The sequence below is a fragment of the Choloepus didactylus genome, chromosome 13 (assembly GCF_015220235.1).
Source record: "Choloepus didactylus isolate mChoDid1 chromosome 13, mChoDid1.pri, whole genome shotgun sequence".
Classification (NCBI taxonomy): domain Eukaryota; kingdom Metazoa; phylum Chordata; class Mammalia; order Pilosa; family Megalonychidae; genus Choloepus; species Choloepus didactylus.
In genome coordinates this window covers 77,984,058-77,993,967 of record NC_051319.1, presented here as the reverse complement: position 1 = coordinate 77,993,967, position 9,910 = coordinate 77,984,058, and the positions used below count along the sequence as shown (strand labels likewise).

Genomic DNA, 9,910 nt, shown 5'->3' with positions numbered 1-9,910 from the left:
GCTACCTTACGTAGAATTGCCATAAAAAATACAAGATGCGCAATTAAATTTGACATTCACATAAACAACGAATAATTTTTTAGTATAAGGGACATCCTGAAATTCAAATTTAACTAAGTGTCCTGTAATTTTATTTGCTTAATTTGGCAAACGTAACCCTACCCGCCTACTCAGGGCAGGTTTGTTGGATGGCTGGCTTTAATTAATTGGCTTGCAAGGATAGGGCCGTGGGAATCGGCTTTGGGTCTGGAGCCACCTAGCACAGAAAGGAGAGGACCTAGAATGGCGCAGGCATAGATGGGGCACAGTGGGGAGTCTAAAAGAAAATCTTCAGAGGGGACAGAAAGGATGGCCCCTCCTTGTGAACATTTGGGGTATTCTGAAGGTGCAGGCCTCCTAAAATCAAATAAAGCAAGCTCAGAATATAAAAATACATTTATTCACTCAACATATTTCTTGAGCGGCTGCCAGTGCTAAACCTGTGCAGAGAGTGTAGCTTTCAAACTCATTCTAATAGGTTGAAAAACTGGAAATAGATTTCAAGATCTTACATCAATCCACTGGTACATATGGTGATGTTAAAGGGAACCTGGGCTGTCTGGCAATGTGGTGACTCCTGGCTCCAAAACTTACAGAAGTATTCTGTTGACAGGTTATATTACTCCATCTGTAAAATGGGGATGAAATTATATACAGTTGGTATGTGGATTAAATGAGATGTAAAGTGATGAACTCAGTGCCTGGCGGACAGAAAGCACTTAAGTTGGTAGCCATTAATATTAGGATCATAACAGTTCTAGTGGAGTAACCATAGTCCCCTTATACCTATCAAAGAGAGACTGTTAGATCAGAAAAGATATCTGACACCGTGGATGATTCTTATGTTCTAAGTAAGCTGCCATAGTTTTGCTGTAAGTCCTCAGATGTCATTTTGTAGATCCAGGAGGATCTGATACAGTGGACCACGTGGATGAAAGAGCCTACAGTTCTAGAGTTTATCACTACAGTTATTATTTGGCTAACTGCCCTCTGTCACCCCAACAGAATAGTACACCTTTCCTTCTTTAACTTATTCTCTCGTATACCCTCTCATACCTGATTTGAAGGTGTGTGAAAAGCCCATGGGACCAAGCACTAAGGCAATTTATAATTAATGAAAATGAAGCTGATTTAACTCATCTTTACCCCAATGAGGATGCTATGTGGTTCCTACTCCCTCCTTTTTATTATCTCCATTCCCTCCCTGTGTTTGTGCTTTAGCATCTTGTTTGGACATATACACTTTATAAATGTTAGGATTGTTGTCTTTCAATAAATGCTATTTATACACACGCTAATGAAAGCTCAAATGTGGTCAACAGGGTACAGTGCACATTTGACTGTCTCACCACCAGGTGGCACAAGCACTGGTTTTAAATAAGAGCATTACCTGAGGTTTATTCTGAAATTTTGATTTTGACTCTTTTAGCAAGGCAATTTCGGGAGCCATATGCTCTGTCTTGAGTTTTGGAATAATTTCCTGCAGTTTCTCCTTAATTTGTGCTATTTTACAAAATATTTAAGATGTTTGAAAGAATCCTTAAAATGGCACTAGTATATTTTTTAATTTTTTGTAAATAAAGGATATTTTAAAGAAAGGCTGGTAAGGTAAGGAAGGAAAGCAAGAAAACTGGCTCCAGTTTGAAGTGCTACATCCAGCCCAAGACCTGTTCTTGATTCCTCTGATTCTAGGGTAGCCCTTTGAGCAGATATTAGGGATGTGAGATATCACTAAGCATATTCCTTTTGTTTTCAAATTCTTGTGTCCTGCTGTGCACACAGACTTCCTCTTAGCCAGTTTTTCTGCACTTGCTGCTAAAGCATCCTCTGTAAGCTTTTTTCTTGTTCCTTTCCCCCTGCCACAACATTCCACAGAGGCCTTCTGGTGACAGCAGAAGCATTTGGATAAAGTTTTAATCTTTTCATGGCACCTGACAAAGTAATACTTTTCTTGAAATTTGCTTATATGCAGCCAGACATTTGTTGGCCTAGCCATTTGTGTAATGTTCAAACCCTGATTTAGAATAGATATATTGAGTATTGGTAAAGTGTTATCCCAGGCACTCCCTGCCTGTTTCAATAAACTATTTGGTTCATCTTCCTAATTTGATATTTATAATATATACTACTTTTCTTTCCTCTTTGTTTCTGTTTATAGCAAAACACACTGGACTTAGAGATGGATCTGAATTTGAGTCCCTGCACAGCCACTCACTAACTTAATGCCTTTTGTCAAATTGTTGCTTAACTTTCTAAAGCTTCAGAAGTGATTTTGTAGTGAGAATTAAATGAGAATAACACATATGGGGCAATTTGGCATACTGATTGAGAGTCTGGTTTTGGGTTCAAATTCAAGCTTTACCACTTAATGTGGTACCTTAGGCAAATTACTTAATCTTTTATTTTCTTCATTTTAAATATGTACATAATGTCTATGTCAGGGATATTGCAAGATTTACATTTATATAACCAAAGTAAAATAAATACTTCACCCAGTGTTATTTTAGTTAACTAGAATACTTAACCCAATATGTGCTTGGCATATTTTTAAGATAATTTTAATTTTTCTTATTATAAATGGAAAAAGTCTTTAACATTAATGAAAATAAATACTGAATTTTTTAATTTGTAAAGTTTGGTAATTGATTTGGCATCTGGGTACCTGCATCAACAGAACACCAGCCAGTATCACAAGATATTACCTTCAAATTATCTTGGAAAAAAACACACATGATCATCTAAATTGACACAGAAAAGGCATTCGGCAGAAAACAGCAACCTTCCTGATTAAAAAAAAAAAAAAAAAACCCTCAGAAAACTAAGAATAGAAGGAAACAAATCCTTAAGAAAATATTATAAACCAAATCTAGCAATATGTAAAACAGATTTATGACCAAGTGAGATTTATCCCTAAAACGCAAGATTGGTTTAACATGCAAAAATCAATTAATGTAATACACTGTATTTATGAAGTACAAAAATATGTGGCCAGTAGATATAGAAAAAGTATTTTACAAAACTCAACATCTATTCATGATTTTTTTTAAATGATTAAAAAGTTTGATTAAAAAACATTAAGAAAAAAAAGCTTCTACCATATACCTACAGCTAACATCATACTTAATGTTGAAAGACTGAACGTTTTCCTGCTAAGATTGGGAAAAAGTCAATGGTGTCCATTCTCACCACTTCTTTTCAAGATTGCCAGCACGGTACGGCAATAAAAAGAAATCAATGGCATGTAGTTTGGAAAGGAAGAAGTAAAACTGTCTTTATTCATAGATGGTGACTTGTATGTAGAAAATGCTAAGTAATCTACCAAAAAGTTTCTAGAAGTAATAAGTGAGATTATCAAGGTTTCTAGATACAAGATCAATTTACAAAAATCTGTATACTAGCAAGAAATGATCTTTATATGAAATAAAGAAAACAATTCCATTTACAATAACATCAAAAAATAAAATACTTAGCATATTTAACAAAAGAAGTACAAGTTCTGTACACTGAAAACTATAAAACATTGCTGAGGGAGGCGGGGCAAGATGGCAGACTGGTGAGCTGTATGTTTTAGTTACTCCTCCAGGAAAGTAGGTAGAAAGCCAGGAACTGCGTGGACTGGACACCACAGAGCAATCTGACTTTGGGCATACTTCATACAACACTCATGAAAACGTGGAACTGCTGAGATCAGCGAAATCTGTAAGTTTTTGCGGCCAGGGGACCCGCGCCCCTCCCTGCCAGGCTCAGTCCCGTGGGAGGAGGGGCTGTCAGCTCCGCGAAGGAGAACGGAGAACTGCAGTGGCAGCCCTTATTGGAAACTCATTCTACTGATCCAAACTCCAACCATAGATAGACTGAGACCAGACATCAGAGAATCTGAGAGCAGCCAGCCCAGCAGAGAGGAGACAGGCATAGAGAAAAAAAACAACACGAAAAACTCCAAAATAAAAGCAGAGGATTTTTGGAGTTCTGGTGAACATACAAAGGGGAAGGGCAGAGCTCAGGCCCAAGCACAGGCCCTGAGGCGCATATGCAAATCCCGAAGAAAAGCTGATCTCTCTGCCCTGTGGACCTTTCCTTAATGGCCCTGGTTGCTTTGTCTCTTAGCATTTCAATAACCCATTAGATCTCTGAGGAGGGCCCTTTTTTTTTTTTTTTTTTTTTAATCCTTTTTTCTTTTTCTAAAACAATTACTCTAAGAAGCCCAATACAGAAAGCTTCAAAGACTTGCTATTTGGGCAGGTCAAGTCAAGAGCAGAACTAAGAAAGCTCTGAGACAAAACGCAATAATCCAGTGGCTGAGAAAATTCACTAAACACCACAACTTCCCAAGAAAAGGGGGGTGTCCGCTCACAGCCATCATCCTGGTGGACAGGAAACACTCCTGCCCATCGCCAGCCCCATAGCCCAGAGCTGCCCCAGACAACCCAGTGTGACGGAAGTGCTTCAAATAACAGGCACACACCACAAAACTGGGCGTGGACATTAGCCTTCCCTGCAACCTCAGCTGATTGTCCCAGACTTGGGAAGGTAGAGCAGTGTGAATTAACAAAGCCGCATTCAGCCATCATTTCAGCAGACTGTGAGCCTCCCTACACAGCCCAGCAGCCCAGAACTGCCCTGGGGGGACGGCACTCACCTGTGACATAGCACAGTCATCCCTCAACAGAGGACCCGGGGTGCAGAGCCTGGAAGAGGGGCCCACTTGCAAGTCTCAGGAGCCATATGCCAATACCAAGGACTTGTGGGTCAGTGGCAGAGACAAACTGTGGCAGGACTGAACTGAAGGATTAGACTATTGCAGCAGCTTTAAAACTCTAGGATCACCAGGGAGATTTGATTGTTAGAGCCACCCCCCCCCTCCCTGACTGCCCAGAAACACGCCCCATATACAGGGCAGGCAACACCAAATACACACGCAAGCTTGGTACACCAATTGGACCCCACAAGACTCACTCCCCCACTCACCAAAAAGGCTAAACGGGAGAACTGGCTTGTGGAGAACAGGTGGCTCATGGACGCCACCTGCTGGTTAGTTAGAGAAAGTGTACTCCACGAAGCTGTAGATCTGATAAATTAGAGATAAGGACTTCAATTGGTCTACAAATCCTAAAAGAACCCTATCAAGTTCAGCAAATGCCACGAGGCCAAAAACAACAGAAAATTATAAAGCATATGAAAAAACCAGACGATATGGATAACCCAAGCCCAAGCACCCAAATCAAAAGACCAGAAGAGACACAGCACCTAGAGCAGCTACTCAAAGAACTAAAGATGAACAATGAGACCATAGTACGGGAGACAAAGGAAATCAAGAAGACCCTAGAAGAGCATAAAGAAGACATTGCAAGACTAAATAAAAAAATGGATGATCTTATGGAAATTAAAGAAACTGTTGACCAAATTAAAAAGATTCTGGACACTCATAGTACAAGACTAGAGGAAGCTGAACAACGAATCAGTGACCTGGAAGATGACAGAATGGAAAATGAAAGCATAAAAGAAAGACTGGGGAAAAAAATTGAAAAAATCAAAATGGACCTCAGGGATATGATAGATAGTATGAAACGTCCGAATATAAGACTCATTGGTGTCCCAGAAGGGGAAGAAAAGGGTAAAGGTCTAGGAAGAGTATTCAAAGAAATTGTTGGGGAAAACTTCCCAAATCTTCTAAACAACATAAATACACAAATCATAAATGCTCAGCGAACTCCAAATAGAATAAATCCAAATAAACCCACTCCGAGACATATACTGATCACACTGTCAAACACAGAAGAGAAGGAGCAAGTTCTGAAAGCAGCAAGAGAAAAGCAATTCACCACATACAAAGGAAACAGCATAAGACTAAGTAGTGACTACTCAGCAGCCACCATGGAGGCGAGAAGGCAGTGGCACGATATATTTAAAATTCTGAGTGAGAAAAATTTCCAGCCAAGAATACTTTATCCAGCAAAGCTCTCCTTCAAATTTGAGGGAGAGCTTAAATTTTTCACAGAAAAACAAATGCTGAGAGAATTTGCTAGCAAGAGACCTGCCCTACTGGAGATACTCAAGGGAGCCCTACAGACAGAGAAACAAAGAAAGGACAGAGAGGCTTGGAGAAAGGTTCAGTACTAAAGAGATTCAGTATGGGTACAATAAAGGATATTAATAGACAGAGGAGAAAAATATGACAAACATAAACCAAAGGATAAGATGGCTGATTCAAGAAATGCCTTCACGGTTATAACGTTGAATGTAAATGGATTAAACTCTCCAATTAAAAGATATAGATTCGCAGAATGGATCAAAAAAAATGAACCATCAATATGTTGCATACAAGAGACTCATCTTAGACACAGGGACACAAACTGAAAGTGAAAGGATGGAAAAAAATATTTCATGCAAGCTACAGCCAAAAGAAAGCAGGTGTAGCAATATTAATCTCAGATAAAATAGACTTTAAATGCAGGGATGTTTTGAGAGACAAAGAAAGCCACTACATACTAATAAAAGGGGCAATTCAGCAAGAAGAAATAACAATCGTAAATGTCTATGCACCCAATCAAGGTGCCACAAAATACATGAGAGAAACATTGGCAAAACTAAAGGAAGCAATTGATGTTTCCACAATAATTGTGGGAGACTTCAACACATCACTCTCTTCTATAGATAGATCAACCAGACAGAAGATGAATAAGGAAATTGAAAACCTAAACAATCTGATAAATGAATTAGATTTAACAGACATATACAGGACATTACATCCCAAATCACCATGATACACATACTTTTCTAGTGCTCATGGAACTTTCTCCAGAATAGATCATATGCTGGGACATAAAACAAGCCTCAATAAATTTAAAAAGATTGAAATTATTCAAAGCACATTCTCTGACCACAATGGAATACAATTAGAAGTCAATAACCATCAGAGACTTAGAAAATTCACAAATACCTGGAGGTTAAACAACACACTCCTAAACAATCAGTGGGTTAACAAAGAAATAGCAAGAGAAATTGATAAATATATAGAGACGAATGAAAATGAGAACACAACATACCAAAACCTATGGGATGCAGCAAAAGCAGTGCTAAGGGGGAAATTTATAGCACTAAACGCATATATTAAAAAGGAAGAAAGAGCCGAAATCAAAGAACTAATGGATCAACAGAAGAAGCTAGAAAATGAACAGCAAACCAATCGTAAACCAAGTACAAGAAAAGAAATAACAAGGATTAAAGCAGAAATAAATGACATAGAGAACAAAAAAAAACAATAGAGAGGATAAATGTCACCAAAAGTTGGTTCTTTGAGAAGATCAACAAGATTGAGAAGCCCCTAGCTAGACTGACAAAATCAAAAAGAGAGAAGACCCATATAAACAAAATAATGAATGAAAAAGGTGACATAACTGCAGATCCTGAAGAAACTAAAAAAAAACTGGATAATGTAGAGGAAATGGACAATTTCCTGGAAACATATGAACAACCTAGACTGACCAGGGAAGAAATAGAAGACCTCAACCAACCCATCACAAGCAAAGAGATCCAATCAGTCATCAAAAATCTTCCCACAAATAAATGCCCAGGGCCAGATGGCTTCACAGGGTAATTCTACCAAACTTTCCAGAAAGAACTGACACCAATCTTACTCAAATTCTTTCAAAACATTGAAGAAAATGGAATACTACCTAACTCATTTGATGAAGCTAACATCAATCTAATACCCAAACCAGGCAAAGATGCTACAAAAAAGGAAAACTACCGGCCAATCTCCCTAATGAATATAGATGCAAAAATCCTCAACAAAATACTTGCAAATCGAATCCAAAGACACATTAAAAAAATCATACACCATGACCAAGTGGGGTTCATTGCAGGCATGCAAGGATGGTTCAACATAAGAAAAACAATCAATGTATTACAACACATTAAAAACTCGAAAGGGAAAAATCAATTGATCATCTCAATAGATGCTGAAAAAGCATTTGACAAAATCCAACATCCCTTTTTGATAAAAACACTTCAAAAGGTAGGAATTGAAGGAAACTTCCTCAACATGATAAAGAGCATATATGAAAAACCCACAGCCAGCATAGTACTCAATGGTGAGAGACTGAAAGCCTTCCCTCTAAGATCAGGAACAAGACAAGGATGCCCGCTGTCACCACTGTTATTCAACATTGTGCTGGAAGTGCTAGCCAGGGCAATCCGGCAAGACAAAGAAATAAAAGGCATCCAAATTGGAAAAGAAGAAGTAAAACTGTCATTGTTTGCAGATGATATGATCTTATATCTAGAAAACCCTGAGAAATCGACGATACAGCTACTAGAGCTAATAAACAAATTTAGCAAAGTAGCGGGATACAAGATTAATGCACGTAAGTCAGTAATGTTTCTATATGCTAGAAATGAACAAACTGAAGAGACACTCAAGAAAAAGATACCATTTTCAATAGCAACTAAAAAAATCAAGTACCTAGGAATAAACTTAACCAAAGATGTAAAAGACCTATACAAAGAAAACTACATAACTCTACTAAAAGAAATAGAAGGGGACCTTAAAAGATGGAAAAATATTCCATGTTCATGGATAGGAAGGCTAAAGGTCATTAAGATGTCAATTCTACCCAAACTCATCTACAGATTCAATGCAATCCCAATCAAAATTCCAACAACCTACTTTGCAGACTTGGAAAAGCTAGTTATCAAATTTATTTGGAAAGGGAAGATGCCTCGAATTGCTAAAGACACTCTAAAAAAGAAAAACGAAGTGAGAGGACTTACACTCCCTGACTTTGAAGCTTATTATAAAGCCACAGTTGCCAAAACAGCATGGTACTGGCACACAGATAGACATATAGACCAATGGAATCGAATTGAGAATTCGGAGATAGACCCTCAGATCTATGGCCGACTGATCTTTGATAAGGCCCCCAAAGTCACTGAACTGAGCCATAATGGTCTTTTCAACAAATGGGGCTGGGAGAGTTGAATATCCATATCCAAAAGAATGAAAGAGGACCCCTACCTCACCCCCTACACAAAAATTAACTCAAAATGGACCAAAGATCTCAATATAAAAGAAAGTACCATAAAACTCCTAGAAGATAATGTAGGAAAACATCTTCAAGACCTTGTATTAGGCGGCCACTTCCTAGACTTTACACCCAAAGCACAAGCAACAAAAGAAAAAATAGATAAATGGGAACTCTTCACGCTTAGAAGTTTCTGCAGCTGAAAGGAATTTCTCAAAAAGGTAAAGAGGCAGCCAACTCAATGGGAAAAAAATTTTGGAAACCATGTATCTGACAAAAGACTGATATCTTGCATATATAAAGAAATCCTACAACTCAATGACAGTAGTACAGACAGCCCAATTATAAAATGGGCAAAAGATATGAAAAGACAGTTCTCTGAAGAGGAAATACAAATGGCCAAGAAACACAAGAAAAGATGTTCAGCTTCACTAGCTATTAGAGAGATGCAAATTAAGACCACAATGAGATACCATCTAACACCGATTAGAGTTGCTGCCATTAAACAAACAGGAAACTACAAATGCTGGAGAGGATGTGGAGAAATTGGAACTCTTATTCATTGTTGGTGGTCAGTCTGGCAGTTCCTTAGAAAACTAGATATAGAGTTACCATTCGATCCAGCGATTGCACTTCTCGGTATATACCCGGAAGATCGGAAAGCAGTGACACGAACAGATATCTGCACGCCAATGTTCATAGCAGCATTATTCACAATTGCCAAGAGATGGAAACAACCCAAAAGTCCTTCAACAGATGAGTGGATAAATAAAATGTATATACACACGATGGAATACTACACGGCGGTAAGAAGGAATGATCTTGTGAAACATATGACAGCATGGATG

General features: G+C 38.3%; 1 protein-coding gene across 1 annotated transcript in view; it reads right to left on the bottom strand.

The window, feature by feature from the left end:
• Window positions 1-649: 649 nt before the first annotated feature.
• C13H5orf24 (chromosome 13 C5orf24 homolog) overlaps window positions 650-9,910 on the bottom strand; it is a 30,102-nt gene continuing 20,841 nt past the window's right edge. The window contains exon 4 of the mRNA XM_037801180.1: window positions 650-667. The gene's annotated coding sequence lies outside the window, so the exon portion shown is untranslated. The remainder of the gene's footprint in view (window positions 668-9,910) is intronic.